Genomic DNA, 18,919 nt, shown 5'->3' with positions numbered 1-18,919 from the left:
AATAAAAAAAATTAAAAAATGGGTGCTGGATTATGTTGAATGCTTTTTCAGTGTCTATTGATATGATCATATTGTTTTTATCTTTTATTTTGTTTACATGGTGTATCACATTTACTGATGTGCGAATATTATACCAGCATTACATCCCTGGGATAAATCCCACTTGATCATGGTAAATAATATTTTGTGTGTATTGCTGGATCTGATTTGCTAATATTTTGTTAAGGATTTGGGCATCTATGTTCATCAGGGATATTGGCCTATAGTTTTCTTTCTTTGTAGTGTCTTTTTCTGGTTTGGGAATTAGAATTATGCTGGCCTCATAAAACGCATTTGGAAGTCTTTTTTCTTCTTGGATTTTTTGGAATAGTTGAGGAGAATGGGTTTTAGATCTTCTTTGAATGTTTGATAAAACTCCCCCGTGAGGCTGACAAAGCCTAGACTTTTGTTTGCTGGGAGTTTCTTGATTACATCTTCAATTTCCTTAGTTGTTATTGGTCTGTTCAAGTTTTTTGTCTCTTTCCGTTTCAGTTTTGGGAGACTGTGTGTTTCTCAAAATTTGTCCATTTCACCTAGATTGTCCAATTTGTTGGCGTATATTTGTTCATAATACTTTTTAATGACCCTTGGTATTTCTGTGGTGTCAGTTGTTACTTCTCCTCTTTTGTTTCTGATTTTGTTTATTTGGGTCCTCTCTCTTTGTTTCTTGGTGAGTCTGGCTAAGGGTCTATAAATCTTGTTTATCTTTTCAAAGAACCAGCTCTTTGTTTCATTGATCTTTTGAATTGTTTTTTGTTTCTATGTCATTTATTCCTGCTCTGACCTTTACTATTTCTTTCCTTCTACTTGCTCTGGGTTTTTCTTTGTAGATCTGGGTTTACTTTCTAAATCTTTAAGTTGTAGGGTTAGAAAGTCAATTAGAAATTTTTCTTGTTTCTTGAAGTAGGTTTGTAGTGCTATGAACTTCCTTCTCAGGACTGCTTTTGTTGCGTCCCATATATTTTGTGTTGTTGTGTGTTCATTTTCATTGGTTTCCATGAATTTTTGAATATCTTCCTTGATCTCCTTGGTAACCCATTCATTTTTTCATAACATGCTATTTAGCCTCCATGTGTTTGAGTGTTTTTGTTGTAATTGATTTCTAGTTTCATGCCATAGTGATCTGAGAAGATGCTTGATATAATTTCAATCTCCTTGAACTTGAAGAGACTTAGTTTGTGTCCTTACATGTGGTCTATCTTTGAGAATGTTCCAAGTGCACTTGGAAAGAATGTGAATTCTACAGTTTTGGGGTGTAATTCTCTGTAGACATCTATTAAATCCATTTGATTTAGTGCATCATTTAGAGTCTGTTTCCTTGTTAATTTTTTGTCTAGGTGATCAATCCAGAGATGTCAGTGGGGTGTTGAAGTCCCCTGCTATGATTGTATTTCTGTTGATTTGTCCTTTGAAGTCCTCCAGAAGTTTTTAAATGTATTTTGGTTCTCACATGTTAGGTGCATATATGTTTACCAAGGTTATATCCTCCTGTTGCATAGATCCTTTCAATATTATGTAGTGGCTTTCTTTGTCTCTAGATATGGCCTTCATTTGTAAGTCTATTTTATAGGATATGAGTATTGCTACCCTAGCTTTTTATTTTCTTTTCATTTCTTTTCATTTGCTTGAAAAATTATTTTCCATCCCTTTCAACCTATGTGAGTCTTTTGTTGTGAGGTGGGTCTCTTGTAAACAACATATATATGAATCATGCTTTCTTATTCATTCAGCTACTCTATGTCTTTTGACTGGATTGTTTAATCCATTTACATTCAAGGTTATTATTGATATATACTTATTTATTGCCATTTTTGTTTAATATGGTTATGGTTTCTCTTTCTATGTCTTCTGTTTATTACAGCAGTCCTTTTAACATTTCTTGGAGTGATGGTTTGGTGCTAATATATTCATATATATATATATATATATATATATACACACACATACACACACACACACACACACACACACACTTTTTTTTTTTTTTGGTCTGAGAAGCTCTTTATTTCACCTTCTGTTTTGAATAATAGCCTTGCTGGATCAGTACTCTTGGGTTCAGATCCTTGTTTTTCATTACCTTGATTACTTCATGCCATTCACCTCTGGCTTGTAGTGTTACTGTTGAGAAGTAAGCCTTATGTGTGTTCCTTTTTAGGTATACTGTTACCTATCTCTTGCTACCTTTAGGAGCCTTTCTTTGTCATTAATTTTTGGCATTTCAATTATTTTGTGTTTTGGTGTAGTCCTCTTTGAATTCTTTTTACTTGGAGCTCTCTGTGCATTTTGAACTTGTATGCCTTTTTCCTTCACCAAGCTAGGGAAGTTTTCTATCACTATTTCTTCAAATATATTCTCTAACCCTTGCTTACTTTCTTCTTCTTCTGGCACTCGTATGATATGAATATTGTTGACATTTCATATTGTCCCACAGTTCTCTTAGGCTGTCTTTCTGTTTTTTTAATTGGTTTTTCTTTTTGATTTTCTGATTGGGTGACTTTTTTTTGCCCTGTCTTCTAATTCACTGATCTGGTCCTTGGCTTCCTCTCCTCTGCTAGTTATTCCTTCCAATGTGTTCTTTATTTCTACTATGTCATTCTTCATTTCCAGTTGGTTGGTTTTCAATGCTACTATGTCTTTACTCATGTTTTTGAGCTTCTTCATGATTATTACTCTGAACTCTCCCTCTGATATCTTGCTCAATTCCATTTCATCTCCTGTCAAATTATCTTGTTCTTTCATTTGGAATTTGTTTCTTTGTTTCACCATTTTGGCTGTCTCAATGCGCTTTTGAGCCTGCCAAATTTTCTCTGTGGGTGTTAATGTTCTGCTGATTGTGGTTCCTTCTATTGGATTTGGATGAGTGTGGGAGGACCCATGTTAAACACCATTATCAAATGTTACTTTCCTTGCAGGCCCAGGAAAGTTTCAGTTATCCTCTATCTTTTTGCCTGGAGGCTATTATTCTCAGTTTTTTGATGAGCCTTGATTTGTAGCCCTCAGCTAAATAAAAAATCCCCCAGCTATAAGAGATTTCCAGAGGGTGGAGCCCTTGCTCACTATCAGACTTTAGATGTTAATGAGTTTCAATTTGCATTTCTCTGCCTGGCCTGGTGGTATTGAATTTGTGTGGGAAGGGCTGTTGCTTCTCCCTGGGGATCTGGGCTCTTTGAGTAAGATGGCTACTGTCCTATGAGGGTGTGATTCAGTACAGCTCTCCTGGTACCCTGCCATGCAGCTCTCTCCTGAGCCAGGAGCCCCGGACTCTCTCCACACAGTTTTAGTCCGGTCTACACTCCATCTGCCAGAGCCCAAGGTGAGTGGATGCAGCTGATTTGGTGCTTTTATTTTATTTATTTATTTATTTTATCCTCTCTCGAGGACATTTTTCCATTTTTTGTTCCAATAGAGTGGGAGGGAGAGAGAGGAAGAGAGAGAGAGAGAAAGAGAAACATCGATGTGAAAGGGACACATCGAGTGGCTGCCTCCCGCACGACCAACCAGGGCTGGCGACAAACTGCAACTGAGGTACTTGCCCTTAGCGGGAACCGATCCCAGGTCTCTCTGGACCTCAGGCTGATGCTCTAACCACTGAGAAAAACTGGCCAGGGCTGATTTGGTGCTTTTAAAACCCCTGCTTTCTCAGCAGGACAGCCCTCATTGCTGTCCATGGGCTCCCAGCCCACCCCCATACACCTTGTAGTTCCTACCAGGCTCTATTTGGCGGCCTCTCTCTGTCCCTGGTTGAACTGGCTCTCTTCCAGCTGCTCTTCATTTGTTTTTTCCCAATGATTTGCCTTTATTTTAGTTATAATTCCAATTTGATCCCGGGAAACGGTCTGTGTAGCTTCCATTCACTCTGCTGCCATCTCCGTCGAGCCAGGTAACTGAGGAGACAGGAAGATAATTCTTACATATCACAAACAGCAATTTCAACCAGCTGCTGCCATCCGCAGTGCTGAGGGAATCAACAGTCATTATTTTTGTACATACTTCCTTTATCTCCTTGGGACAGACACCTTTTTTAGTAAGAGGCTGTTTTTGTAAAACTCTAGCTGAAAGCACATTTATTCTAATGAGTAGCATTGTTATTGGAGAAAAGCATGGGTGGTCTTTCTCTGTTGCTAGTGGGAGTGGGTTTTTGGGGGTACTGCTGGAATAAGCATTTCCAGAGGCCCCCTACAGGAGGATGAGAAAGCTTTATATTCTTGAAATTACATTCCTGGGTTTCCAAAGTCCCATTTCCCTTAGTCCTGTTGTTATTGGAAAAATTGGGGTATCTTCTTTCCCACTGGATACTGGGGATGGGGTTCTTACGATATCTCAAGAAAAAGAATTTTCTGAGACTCACACTAGAGGATGAGTAATTTTTATTTGTGTGGAATTAACATCCCTGGTTTTCCAAAGTTCCAATCCAGTCAGAAGTGTAGCTGAGGTTTCAGTAGAGGTAGAAGCAAAGTCAGTATCCATAATTTCTGTCCCTTGTTGCAGTTGGGTCCAGTTCAGCATCAGGCTAGTTGCAGTCCATTTATCCATTGTGTGTAGGGGTCCACATGGCTGTGGCTCACATGGACAAATACAGGGGAGCAGGAATGAGAGAGCCCTGTAAACCAGGAGTCAAGTGCAACATTCCATGATCATGAACTCCTTTGTGTAAGGGATTAAATATCCCAAATTTTCCACCTGTGCAGTAGCCATGCCCATTCTGACCAATGACCTATTCCCAGGTGTGACTGACAGGCAAGTACCTTCCTGAAAGCACCCCAATTTTACTGGGCATGCGTCTATTCTCCTCTCTGTCCAGTTCCTTCCCCCAGTAATCTTTGGGGAATAAACCAGTGGCTTCCTGGGGAGTGTAAAGTTTTAGCTTCCTGGTGTACTGCCCAAAGACATGCCTATAATATTTGGCTTTTCCTTTACTTCTTTTCTGTTATTATTAACTAGGTTAATTACAATGGTATCAGTTATAGCAGAAATATAGCTGGGGTTTCAGGAGAGCTAGAAGCAAAACCAGTGTCCAGAGTTTCCTTTCCATGTTGAGACTGGATCTAGTTCAGCATCAAGCTAGTAGCAGTCCATTAGTCCATTGTGTGTGAGGTCCACATGGCTGCGTGCCATGTGGGTGAATGCAAAAGAGCACTCCCTAAGCAACAAGAGTCCTAAGGGTTTTACAAACACAAAAGGAACCAAGAGCACAAGAGAACAAGATCCTTTGTTTAGGGGATTATATATTTCCAAATTTCTTACCCATGCAATGGCCACACTCATTCTGGCCTATGACCTCTGTTCTCAGGTGTGATTGACAGCAAACATCTATGCTAGTCTCCCCAACTTTACTGGGCATGTGTTTATCTTCCCTTTGCTCCTTTCCTATTATTAATAACTAGTTTAAATACAATGGTATCAGCATATCTATATGCAAGAAGCTGTTTACCTGAAGGCCATGTAAACAAAGCAGGACAAGAAGTCAGAGAGACTGAGCGTTTCACTCTGTCACAAATGGACTGAATATACAAACTGCATATATGACAGTGGTTCCATAAAGTTATAACAGAGCTGAAAAGTTCCTATTGCTTAGGGATGTAGCAGCCATCTTAGTGTTTTAGCATAACACATACAAACACTTACCACAGTGTTACAATTGCCCACAGTATTCAGTACAGTAACATGCTATACAGATTTGTAGCCTAGGAGCTGTAGGGGAACAGAATATGTCACCCCAAAATATGTCTCTTTGGTATAAAAATTATTTTAGGCTTATTAATTTTAAGAAATAACTGATGTGGAAGAAGCTCTGAAAATCAAGTAGAGTTAACCTTTGTAAAAGACATTTACATTTGTAAGGGTGGCTCCCGCCTGTACCAGGAAGAGGTGGGGGATGACTTTATCTCTAGACACTTATCAATGAGGAAGGCAGGGACTGAAATCTGTGTAACAACTGTACCTTTCTTTAATGTGCTTTTCTTGGTAATCTCCCATAACTGACTCCCCCTTTACCCCCACATCTTTTGTTTTTTGGTCTTCAGTTGAAGATGATATTTAAGGTGGTGACTTCAGCCATTTTGGAGTTACTTGGTTTTCCTGGGTCTCTCCCATATATACAGGAGGTATACATGATATTAAACTTTTATTTGTTTTTCTCCTGTTAATCTGTCTTTCCTTACAGGGATGTTTTAGCCAAGAACCCAGGGGAATAATGGGGAAAATAATTTGGTTGGTGTTCTACCCAACTGGAGAAACAGAAACCTTTATACCTATAGCCATACCAGCACACACTGTTCTAGAATGATAATTCGTTCATGCCTACTGTTCAGGTTCCGGGCCTTGAGACTCTTTCTATGACAACACTGGGGAAAATCCCCTTATATACCCTGGTCCCACCGTCCATCACATCCATTGGGCAAATCTAGCCCTGGGCTACCCCATTCACCCTGTCCTGCTCCGTCTCCCCCAGCTGACAGTAAGCAGCTCAAAGTGACCACAAATCAGAAGTCTTTTTCTGGATTCTCTCTGGATACACATACTTATTTAATGTATAGGAGAGTGCTTTTTAGCTAAAAAGTATTCAGCAAGAATGAAGTACTGTTGTGGCTGTTATAGTTGTTTTGATTTATTCTAGTTCTGATACTGATTTGGATAAATCTCTTCTTTGTACCTCAGCTTCTTCTGAAAGACTGGGAAAATCCCACCAGATTTTAATAAATATTATGTGTAACTCTTAAGGGACCTTAAATCATTTGGAAAATAAATTGAAACTAGTCTATTTACTTTGCTTATTTTGATCTCACAGTTTTGAATTTCCTGTACATGAGGGTTTATTGCACTTGTTTCCTGCATAATCCAGTCCAATGGCACAGATTCTAATGGCCTCATCACATCCTAGATTCAAAAGAGTTAAGTGTTACTGAGTTTATTTTTACAACCGCAAACCCTGCTAGTTTGAATGAATGACAATCTTTCCTCAAATCATATTCCTAAGTTCAAAAGCTCACTTCATTCACTGATCCTTTTATTTTTTTGTGTGTGACATTATTTAAATCTAACAAATTGCTGCATGTGATTTATTTTGAATTTAATTACAGAGCAAAAATGCCACATATAATTATGGATGTAAGTATCAGTCAATTCTTTACCCTGATGGCTTGGGAAAGGCTGTAAAATGTAGCATAGTCTTTCTACATTATCTCCTATGAGCCTGCTCTCCCTGCCATTGAATCAGTGCTGACAAATAAAGTATCAGAATAGCAACTAATAAGAGGTCATGCTTTTGTGCTGAGCCCACCCCTCACTCCTCATTCATGTTGATGCTAATGGGCTGCCATTTAACACAGCCCAGGAAAATTCATAAAATCAGACTGCTTGGGAAGGATATTTGGTCAAAGATGGACAAATCACAGCACTCCGGGGGTTAGTTTAAAATAAGTAATATGGCATAGTTCCCTTTGTTATGAGTTAAAGATCTACAGGACATTTTTATACACTTGGGGAAGGGATTCAGCAATCTGGAACAGAAAAGACAAATATGAAGAAAACAACTCCCTCATTGATGATAACACCAGTTTTAATTCTATATCATACAACTAGCACTTTCCAAAATGGAACTGCGGGTCCCACCTCTTCTCTGGGATTTAGGATGGACAAATAATTTTCTGGGGTTCTTTGCTGAATGAGAGGTCTGATATCTTCTTGATATTATATATATGGAAATTAGTTTACTAGCTGTGAGGCCTTGGGTAGGTCATTTAACTTCTGAGTCTCAGTTTCTCTATTTATATTTTAGAGATAATAATACCCCATAGAATTGTTTGGATTAACTGAATATGCAATTCCTTGTCTATAGTCTTGGACAATAATGCGAGTTGTCAGTAATTTACATATAGCTTTCTTTTGCTTTTATTTTTTTTACTTCAGTTCCTACTGCCAGTCCCTAATATATGTTTAGGGACTGTTATATTTTAAATTTTTTATTTATTTTATTTAAATTAATTAATTTATTTATTTTTGTTACAAATGTTTCTCCTTTTTCCCCTACTGATACCCACCTCCCGTTCCTTCCCTGCCCTGTCCCCAGCTTTGTTGTCCATATCCATTGTTCATGCATACATGCATATAAGTTCTGTAGTTAATCTCTCCCCATCCACCCCCTCTTCTGGGGATTTACAGTCAGTACCCAACATCCACATCTCTGGGACTACCCCATTCCTCAGACTGTTATGTTCATTATATTCCACAAATAAGTGAGATCATATGATACTTGTCTTTCTCTGTTTGGCTTGTTTTGCTTAGGATAATACTTTCCAGGTCCTTCCATGTTGTCTCAAAGGATAAGAGATCTTTCTTTCTTACAGCTGCATAGCACTCTGTTGTGTATATGTACCACACCGTTTCATCCATTCGTCTACTGATGGACATTTGGGCTGTTTCCAGATCTTAGCTATTGTAAATAGTGCTGCTACAAATATGGGGGTACATATATTCTTTCTGATTGGTGTTTCAGGCTTCTTAGGGTATATTCCTAGAAGTGGGATCACTGGGTCAAATGGCAGTTCAATTTTTAATGATTTGATGTAACACCATATTGTTTTCCATAGTGGCTGCACCAGTCTGCATTCCCACCAGCAGTGTACTAGAGTCCCCTTTAGTTCATACCCTCGCCAACACTTGTTTGATGATTTGTTGATGGTGGCCATTCTGACAGGTGTGAGGTGATACCTCATAGTTGTTTCAATTTGCATCTCTCTGATGATTAGTGATGTTGAACATTTCTTCATATGTCTCTTAGCCATTTGTATGTCCTGTTTGGAGAGGTGTCTATTTAGTTCCTCTGCCCATTTTTTAATTGGGTTCTTTGTCTTCCTTTTGTTGAGTTATATGAGTACTCTCTATATATTGGAAATTAACCCTTTATCTGATGTATCATTGCCAATTATGCTCTCCCATAGAGTGGGTTGCCTTTCCATTTTGGTGGTTGTTTCTTTTGTTGTGCAGAAACTTTGAGTTTGATGTAGTCCCATGTGTTCATTTTCTCCCTTCTTTCTGTTGCCTAAAGTAATATATCAGTGAAAATTCTGCTGCGGATGATGTCTGAAATTTTGTTGCCTACATTTTCTTCTAGGATTTTTATGGATTTCATGAGTCACATTTAAGTCTTTTATCCATTTTGAGTTTATTCTTGTGTAGGTGTAAGTTGATGGTCTAGTTTCATATTTTTGCATGTAGCTGTCCAATTTTCCCAACACCATTTATTAAAGAGGCTGTCCTTACTTCACTCTATGCTCTTGCCACCTTTGTCAAATATTAATTGAGCATATTGCCTTGGGTCCATTTCTGGGTTCTCTATTCTATTCCATTGATCTATCTGCCTGTTCTTGTGCCAGTACCAGGCTGTTTTGATTACACTGGCTTTGTCATATAACCTGAAATCTGGTAATGTAATCCCTCCAACTTTGTTCTTCTTTGTAAAGATTGCTGTGCCTATTCGGGGTCTTTTTTGGTTTCATATGAACTTTTGAAGTATTTGATTTAGTTCTGTGAAGTATGTCGTTGGTATTTTGATGGGGATTGCATTGAATCTATAGATTGCTTTGGGTAATATGGATATTTTAATGATGTTAATTCTTCCAATCCATGAACAAGGTATGGACTTCCACGTTTTTATATTTTCCTCTATTTTTTTTTTTTTTCAATGACCTGTAGTTTTCTGTGAATAGGTTCTTTATCTCTTTGGTTAAGTTCATTCCTAGGTATGTTAATTTTTTTGCTGTGATGGTAAATTGGACTTTTTTTAGTTTCTCTTTCTATGAGTTCATCATTGGTACATAAGAATGCCATTGATTTCTTGTTAATTTTGTGTCTTGCTACTTTGCCAAATTCATTTATTAAGTCTAGTAAATTTTTGATGAAGTTTTGGGGGTTTTCTATGTATAACATCATGTCATCTCCAAATAATGACAGTTTCACTTCCTCCTTTCCAGTTTGAATCCCTTTTATTTTATCTTCCTGTCTGATTGCTGTGGCTAAGACTTCCAATACTATGTTAAATAAAAGTGGCAAAAGTGGGCATCCTTGTCTTGTTCCTGTTCATAAGAGAAATGCTTTTAGTTTTTGCCCATTGAGTATGATGTTGACTGTAAGTCTTTCATATATGGCCTTTATTATGTCGAGATATGATCCCTCTATTTCCAGATCATTGAGCGTTTTTATCAGAAAGGGGTGCTAGATTTTGTCGAATGCTTTTTAGTGTCTATTGATATAATTATATGATTTTTATCTTTCATTTTGTTTATGTGGTGTATCACATTTATTGACTTGCAAATATTGTAGCAGCCTTGCATCCCTGGGATGACTTCCATTTGGTCATGGTGAATAATTTTTTTGATGTATTGCTGAATTCGATTTGCTAGAATTTTGTTCAGGATTTTGACATCTGTGTTCATCAGGGATATTGGCCTGTAGTTTTCTTTCTTTGTAGTGTTTTTTTATGGTTTTGGAATAAGAATTATGCTGGCCTCATAAAACAAGTTTAGAAGTCTTTCTTTTTCTTGAATTTTTTGAAATAGTTTGAAGAGAATGGGTATTAGTTCTTCTTTGAATGTTCATTAAAATTCCCCTGTGAAGCTGTCTGGACCTGGGCTTTTGTTTGTTAGGAGAGTCTTGATTACATCTTCAGTTTCTTTAGTTGTTATTGGTCTGTTCAAGTTTTCTGTCTCTTCCCAGTTCAGTTTTGGGAGACTATGTGTTTCTAGAAATTTGTCCATTTCGCCTAGATTGTCGAATTTGTTGCCGTATAATTGTTCATAATATTTGTTAACAATCCTTTGTATTTCTGTGGTGTCAGTTATTATCTCTCCTCTTTCATTTCTGATTTTGTATATTTGGGTTTTCTCTATTTTTTGTGAGTCTAGCTAAGGGTCCATCAATCTTGTTTACCTTTTCAAAAACCAGCTCTTTGTTTTATTGATCCTTGGAATTGTTTTTTTGGACTCCATGTCATTTATTTCTGCTCTGATCTTTACTATTTCCTTCCTTCTATTTGCGTGGGGTTTTCTTTTTGTTTGCTTTCTAGTTCTTTAAGTTGTGAGATTAGATAGTCTATCAGAAATTTTTCTTGTTTCTTGAGGTAGGCCTGTAGTGCTATGAACTTCCCCCTTAGAACTGCTTTCGCTGCATCCCATAGATTTTGTGTTGTTGTGTCTTCATTTTCATTGGCTTCTAGGAAGTTTAAATTTCTTCCTTGATTTCCATGGTAACCCATTCATTGTTTAATAACATGCTATTTAGCCTCCATGTTTTCAAATGTCTTTGCATGTTCTTGTTGCAATTGATTTCTAGTTTCATGCCATTGTGATCTGAGAATATGCTTGATATGATTTCAATCTTCTTGAACTTGTAGAGACTTAGTTTGTGCCCTAACATGTGGTCTATCTTTGAGAATGTCCCATGTGCACTTGAGAAGAATGTGAATTCTGCAGTTTTGGGGTGTAATTCTCTGTAGATATCTATGAAATCCATTTGATCTAGCGCTTCATTTAGAATCTGTGTTTCCTTGTTAATTTTTTGTCTAGATGATCTATCCAGTGATGTCAGTGTAGTGTTGAAGTCCCCTGCTATGATTGTATTGCTGTTGATTTCTCCTTTGAAGTTTTCCAGAAGGTTTTTAATATATGTTGGTGCTCCTATATTGGGTACTTACATGTTTACCAAGGTTATATCTTCCTGTTGGATAGATCCTTTCAATATTATGTAGTGGCCTTCTTTGTCTCTAGTTATGGCCTTCATTTTGAAATCTACCTTATCAGATATGAGTATTGCTACTTCAGCTTTTTTTTCTTTTTTGTTTGCTTAGAAGATTTTTTTCCATCCCTTCACTTTCAACCTATGTGAGTCTTTTGTTGTGATGTGGGTCTCTTGTAAACAACATATATATGAGTCATGCTTTCTTAGCCAGTCAGCTACTCTGTGTCTTTTTATTGGGGCATTCAAACCATTCACATTTTAGGTGATAATAGATATGTACTTATTTATTGCTATTTTTGTTTAGTGTGGTTATATATTTTTTTTTATTTCTTCTACTAATTATTACGGACTGTTATGTAGCCAAAGTTTTGATATTGACAGCAACTTTGTCCCCATGGTTGTGAACCCTGTGGGAGTCTGGCTCTACTGACCCTGCGACGCCTTCTCAGCAGATGTCTTTGTTCAGGCTGCTGTAACAAATATATCACAGACTGGCTGGTGTAAACAACAAATGCTTATTTCTCACCCTTCTGGAGGCTGAAAAGTCTAAGATGAACCTGCTGAAAGATCCTATTTCAGGTGAGGCCTGCTTCCTGGTTTGCAGATGGTCATCTTCATATTGTATCCTCACTTGGTGGAGAACAGAGAGAGAGGAAGCAAGCTTTACGTAACTCTTTTTTTTTTTTTCTTAATTGGTACATTTATTAAAAATACAGATTAATGGTCCTGTGCTTAAATGTTGTGGTTGTGTGCTGGCTACCATAAACATAACTAATCATAAGGATCTTTTCAACAAAGATAATCCAGGCAAAAGTAAACAGGTCAACAGAAATTACTGACAAGATAGGGCCACTGCAGACACAATTCCCTTATATAATTAATACTTGCTAGAAAATGATGTTTGACATTATTTACAATTGCACCAACATTCATGGAAGCTGAATATCACAGGCATAAAAAAATGTCTTTTCATACTTCCCAAATTGTTTTCTATTTTAGCTATGAAGGTCAGTTATCACAACCAAACTTGTTCTTAAACAAGTAGAAGTTTTATGTCCATTCAAAGAGTCTCTTACATCTTTCTGGGCCTATTCACTTGCAGATTCATATGTAGAGTAGAAACCAGGTTCTTCATATCATGCATTCACATTCGATGTTCAATCTTTATATGCTGTCCAGTTTCTTTAAGATAAAAGGAGTGATTTACAGTAGGGCCTCAAAGATGAGGAAATTCTGTATGGAGATCACATCCTCGTGCATCTTCCCTTTCATCTCCTCGGGGTCCAGCTTCGGTGGGAGGCCTTCGACAGGGAGCATCACGGCTCTGCCTCACCGGATTCCAACAGCCGCACTCTGCTCTTCTCCCATAAATCTTCTTATAAAATCACTAACCCTGCTCATGGGGGCCCTACCCACATGCCATAATCACCTCCCAACGGCCTCACCTCACCTCTTAATACCATGGCTTTAGGAATTAGGCTTCAACATACACGTTTGGGAGGACAGAATTATTCAGTTTGCAGCAGCAGCCCTAGTTTGGGCCAGCTCCCTTCTGATTGTCATAAAACAAGTGAAATGTCACAAAGGCTTAAATAAACCTTTCAAACATATGGGCATGTTTAAATTTTATTAGGCAAATTTATTAATTTAAAGGAAAGATTTCATAAAACAAATAATTTTAGACTTTGTCATTGTGTATCTGTTCATATTTTTCATGTACTTAATGCATGTTTAAAGAAAATTTGGGATGTTCTCAATTCTAAAGTGACAGAATGAGTTTTAGAAAGCTACTCTAGAAGGTAAAAATAGAAAGTTACAAAAAGGAAGAGAAAAGGAGAGGCAAAGAAGAGAGGGAGCTAGAATTAGATGTATATGTGCAACAGAGGTTTGTATCCATTGATTTTATTTTATTTTTTAATTGAATTTATTGGAGTGACATTGGTTAATAAAATTATCTAGGTTTCAGGGTACTATTCTATGATACATAATCTATATATTGTATTGTGTGTTTACCACTCCAAGCCAAGTCTCCTTCCCTTATCATTTATCCCTCTCTTTACCATCTTCTACCTCCTCTTACACCTCTTTCCCTTTGGTAATCACCACACTGTTGTCTGTGTCTATGAGTTTGTTTTTGCTTAATTCCTTCAGCTTTTCACCCAGCCCTGCAAATCCCTCCCCTCTGACAGCTCTCAGTCTGTTCTCTGTATCTATGAGTCTGTTTCTATTTTATTTGTTGGTTTAGTTTGTTCATTAGATTCCACATGTAAGTGAAGTCATATGTTACTTGTCTTTCCATTGATTTTATTTTTTTAAACTACTTGATTGAGAGAAAATTTACACCATAAAAATTTCCCATTGTAAATGTAAAATTTGATGGTTTTAGTATATTTGCAGAGTTGTGTAGACAATCCAATTTTAGAACATTTTCATCAACTGAAATATAAACTTTATGTCCATTAAAAGTCACTCCCCTGTCCTCATCTCCAGCCCTTAATCAATCACTAATCTATTTTCTGTCTCTATATATTTGCCTATTCTGCACATCTCATGGACTCAAATCATACAACATGTAGTCTTTCGTGTCTGGCATCTTTCACTTATCATGATGTTTTTGAGATTTGACCATGTTGGATCATGTATCAGTTCTTCATTTCTTCCATTGATTCTTTAAAGAAAGATTATAATTTTATTTTAATATTCAGGTGAAAATGTCTGATTTTAAGTCTCTTCTGAGAAATGTAAGACATGAGATATAACTATTTATGAAAGAATAACTCATAAAATCTGCATTGGTAATATTTCAATCAAGCTTTAGTGACTTGAAAAAAGAAGAAATAGTTTCAAATAGACAGTAGAATTGACCATTACAGGCTAAATAGGGTTGCTTGGTACTAACATTAGTTGAGAAAAAAATGCCCTGGCTAAAGAAACTGGAAAAGGTAGAGAACAGAGAATCTCTTCTTGGACAATTAAAACAGAGCTTTGGGTAATAAAGGCCTCCTGTGGGTGTAGATAGTAAGATCATAGTGCTGAAAGTTTCCATGGACTCTTGGAAGAAATGTGATGAATCAATAACTAATATAAGATATAGTTACAATCTATCCAAGGAAGAATAGTGGACAAAATTTGTCAAGGGGACAATTCCATCTTCCATCTTTAAAATAGACTTTACTTTTAAGAGCAGTTTTAAGTTCACAGCAAAATGGAGGGGGTGGTACAGATATTCCCCATATACCTGCTGCCCCTGCACAGGCATAGCCTTCCCCATTACCTACAACCCCCACAAGAGTTGTACATTTGTTATAACTGATGAACCTATGTTGATGTAGTATCACCCAGAGTCCATAGCTTATATTAGGGTTCACTCTTATACATTCTATGGGTTTGGACAAATTAAAAATTACATGGATTCACCATTATAGTATCATAGAAGTTTCACCATCCTAAAAATCCTCTGTGCTCTGCTTATTCAGCCCTCCTACCCCACTAGCTTCTGGAAACCATTGGTCTTTTTTTAAAAAATTTTGTTTCTTTATTGATTTTAGAGAGAAAGAAAGAGAGATAGAAACATCAATGAGAGAGAATATCGACTGGCTGCCTCCTGCATGCCCCCAATGGGGATTGGGCCCACAACCTGGGCATGGGCCCTGACCGGGAATCAAACTGGCGACCTCGTGGTGCATGGGTTGATGCTCAATCACTGAGCCACCGACCGGGCCTTTTTATTATCTTCATAGTTTTGCTTTTTTCCAGACTGTCATTTAGTTGAAACCATACAGCATGTAGCCTTTTCAAATTAGCTTCTTTCACTTAATAATGTGTATGTAAGTTTCCTCCATGTCTTTTCATAACTTGATAGCTCATTAATTTTTATTGTTGAATAATATTTTATTGTATAGATATACCCAAGTTTATTTATGCACTAACCTACTGAAGGATAACTTAGTTGCCTCCAAGTTTTGGCAGTTATGATGTGCAGACTTTTGTGTGGCATACTTTTCATCTCTTTTGGGTAAATATCAAGGAGCTCAATTGCTGGGTCACATGGTAAGACTATTTGGTTTTGTAATGTTTTATATTTAGTAAATTTGGTGGCACTATTTCCAGGCATTTTCATTTTGCACTGGGCTCTGCAAATTAGGTAGCTGGCCCAGCCAGGGTCTCATTTAAGGAGCAAGACTAGGCTGTAGGTGGAGCCCTGTCTAGGTTGGGAGGGAACAAAATAGATAAATAAGGGCCAAACTTGGAGGTCACAGGTGCATACATGATGGATGTGGGAGGAAAACTTGTGGGACATAAATTGATGTGTGGACATGAACACATGGGAGGGTGACTATTCCCAGGAAAGCCAGCATCACATGAATAGGCGGCCTTTCTTTACTTTGAAGGTACATTTTATTTTAATTTACTTTTTTTTTTTTTTGCAACTAAAAGATAGAGAAGACAGAAAAAAAAAATGGCAGCAGAGTGAATGGAAGCTACACAGACCATCTCCCAGGACCAAACTGGAATTGCAATGAAAATAAAAACAAATCATCAGGAAAGGGCAACCGAAAGGCAGCTTGGAGGACCACATAACCAGGGACACTGATTCAATCCTGGTAGGCTTGAGAGGACGCAAGAGGGGGCCAGGAGCCCACGGTCTGTAGTGGCCTGGGCTGGGACCTGCAGCGGCCTGGGCTGGGACCTGCGCCCTCGGCTGGGACCTGCAACGGCCTTGGCTGGGACCTGTGGCCTTGGCTGGGACCTGCGACCTTGGCTAGGTGCTACACCCTCAGCTGGGAGCGGAGCCATCTGGTTAAAGTCCCAGGTGGCTCCACTGTGCAGAGCCCAGACAGAGGCTAAATTGGCAGCAGCCACTCACCTTGGGCTCCAGCAGAGGGAGGGCAGACTGGACTGAAACTGTGTGGGGACACTCGGGATTTGGAGGGTGCTCAGAGATTTTGCTGAGTGCAGTCACGCAGGACTGTGGTCATCTTACACCTTCCCAGGGCCCTGGGGAGAGGCGGAGGCCCCTCCCTCAGAGATTCAACCCCACTAGGTGGCCATTGAAATGCTAATTGAGGCCCATTAACAACCAGCATCTGCCCCACCCTCAGAAAATCCTCTTACACTGAGCACCTGAGGGAATTTTTCAGTCAACTCAGAAACCAAGGTTCTTCAGGTGACCACTACTAAAAGCCTCCAGGCAAAAAAGCTAGAGGATAACTACCATTCACTGGGCTAGCAACTCTAACCAGGAAAGTTAAGACTTGACAGTGGTATTTAAAGTGGGTGTTCCCTGCCTCATCTAAACCCAGGAGAGGGAGCCACAAACAGCAGAACACCAACACCCACAGGAAAAAATTTGGCAGGCTCCAAAACCCACTGTGATAGCCAAAATGGTGAAACACAGAAACAAAAGCCAAATGAAAGAACAAGAGACCTCTACCGAAGATGAGATAAATGAGGTGGAGTTAAGCAAGTTAACAGAACTAGAATTCAGAGCCATGATCTTGAGGAAGCTCAACAGCATGTGTAAGGACATGAGCACCATGAGTAAAGACATAGACATGTTGAAAATCAACCAGTTGGAAATTAAAAACCACCAAGAAGAAATGAAGAATGACATATCAGAAATAAAATACACATTGGAAAGTCTAAATAGCAGAGTAGAGGAAGCTGAGGACCGGATCAGTGAATTAGAAGACAGGGTAGAAAAAAATCAATCAATCAGAAAACCAAAAGGAAAATATAATTAAAAAACAGAAAAACAGCTTAAGAGAACTGTGGGACAACTGGAAATGTAATAACATTTGTATCATAGGAGTCCCCGAAGAAAAAGAAAATGAGCAAGGGCTAGAGAATATATTTGAAGAAATAGTGACAGAAAATTTCCCTAATTTGGTGAAGGAAGAAGGCATTCAAGTTCAAGAAGCACAGAGAGCCCCAAGCAAGAAGAACCCAAACAGGCCCACACCAAGACACATAGCAACCAAACTGCCAAAAATTAAAGACAAAGAGAGAATCCTAAAAGCATCAAGAGATAAGCAACAGGTTACCTACAAAGGAAACCCCATAAGGCTCTCAGCTGACTTCTCAACAGAAACACTACAGGCCAGAAGGGACTGGCATGAGGTAATCAAGGTCATGAAAAACAAGGATCTGAATCCAAGACTACTCTACCCAGCAAGGCTAACATTCAAAATAGAAGGTCAAATAAAGAGCTTCTCAGACAAATATAGGCAAAGGGAATACATTAGCACCAAACCAGCACTGCAAGAAATGTTAAAAGGACTGCTGTAATTAGCAGGAGAAATGGGAAGAAAAATAGAACCACACTAAACAAAAATGGCAATAAATAAGTACATATCAATAATCACCTTAAAGGTAAATGGATTGAATGCTCCCATAAAAAGACACAGAGTAGCTGAGTGGATAAGAAAGTATGACTCATCTCTATGTTGTTTACAAGAGACCCACCTCACAACAAAAGACTCACATAGGTTGAAAGTGAAGGGATGGAAAAAAATCTTCCAAGCAAATGGAAAGGGAAAAAAAGCTGGGGTAGAAATACTCATATCTGATCAAATAGATTTCAAAATGAAGGCCATAACTAGAGAAAAAGACGGCCACTACATAATATTGAAAGGATCTATCCAACAGGAAGATATAACCTTGATAAACATATATGCACTCAATATAGGAGCACCAAAATATATTAAAAATCTTCTGGAGGACTTCAAAGGAGAAATCGATAGCAATACAATCAAAGCAGGGGACTTCAACACCCCACTGACATCACTGGATAGATCATCTAGACAAAAAATTAACAAGAAAACACAGACTCTAAATGAAGCACTAGACCAACTGGATTTAATAGATATCTACAGAGAATTACACCCCAAAACTAGAGAATACACATTCTTCTCAAGTGCACATGGGGCATTCTCAAAGATAGACCACATGATAGGACACAAACTAAATCTCTACAAGTTCAAAAAGATTGAAATCATATCAAGCATCTTCTCAGATCACAAAGGCATGAAACTACAAGTCAATTGCATCAAGAACATGGAAAGACATTTGAACACATGGAGGCTAAATAGCATGTTATTGAAAAATGAATGGGTTACCGAGGAGATCAAGAAAGAAATTAAAAACT

At 38.1% G+C, this 18,919-nt stretch overlaps 1 pseudogene; it reads right to left on the bottom strand.

Moving 5' to 3' along the window:
* Nucleotides 1-12,936: 12,936 nt before the first annotated feature.
* Nucleotides 12,937-13,089, bottom strand: LOC118623923 (annotated as a pseudogene).
* Nucleotides 13,090-18,919: the final 5,830 nt, after the last annotated feature.

Source organism: Molossus molossus, unplaced genomic scaffold (genome assembly GCF_014108415.1).
Source record: "Molossus molossus isolate mMolMol1 unplaced genomic scaffold, mMolMol1.p scaffold_m16_p_1, whole genome shotgun sequence".
NCBI classification, from domain to species: domain Eukaryota; kingdom Metazoa; phylum Chordata; class Mammalia; order Chiroptera; family Molossidae; genus Molossus; species Molossus molossus.
The sequence above is the reverse complement of the archived record's forward strand: the minus strand, read 5'-3'. Positions and strand labels throughout refer to the sequence as shown.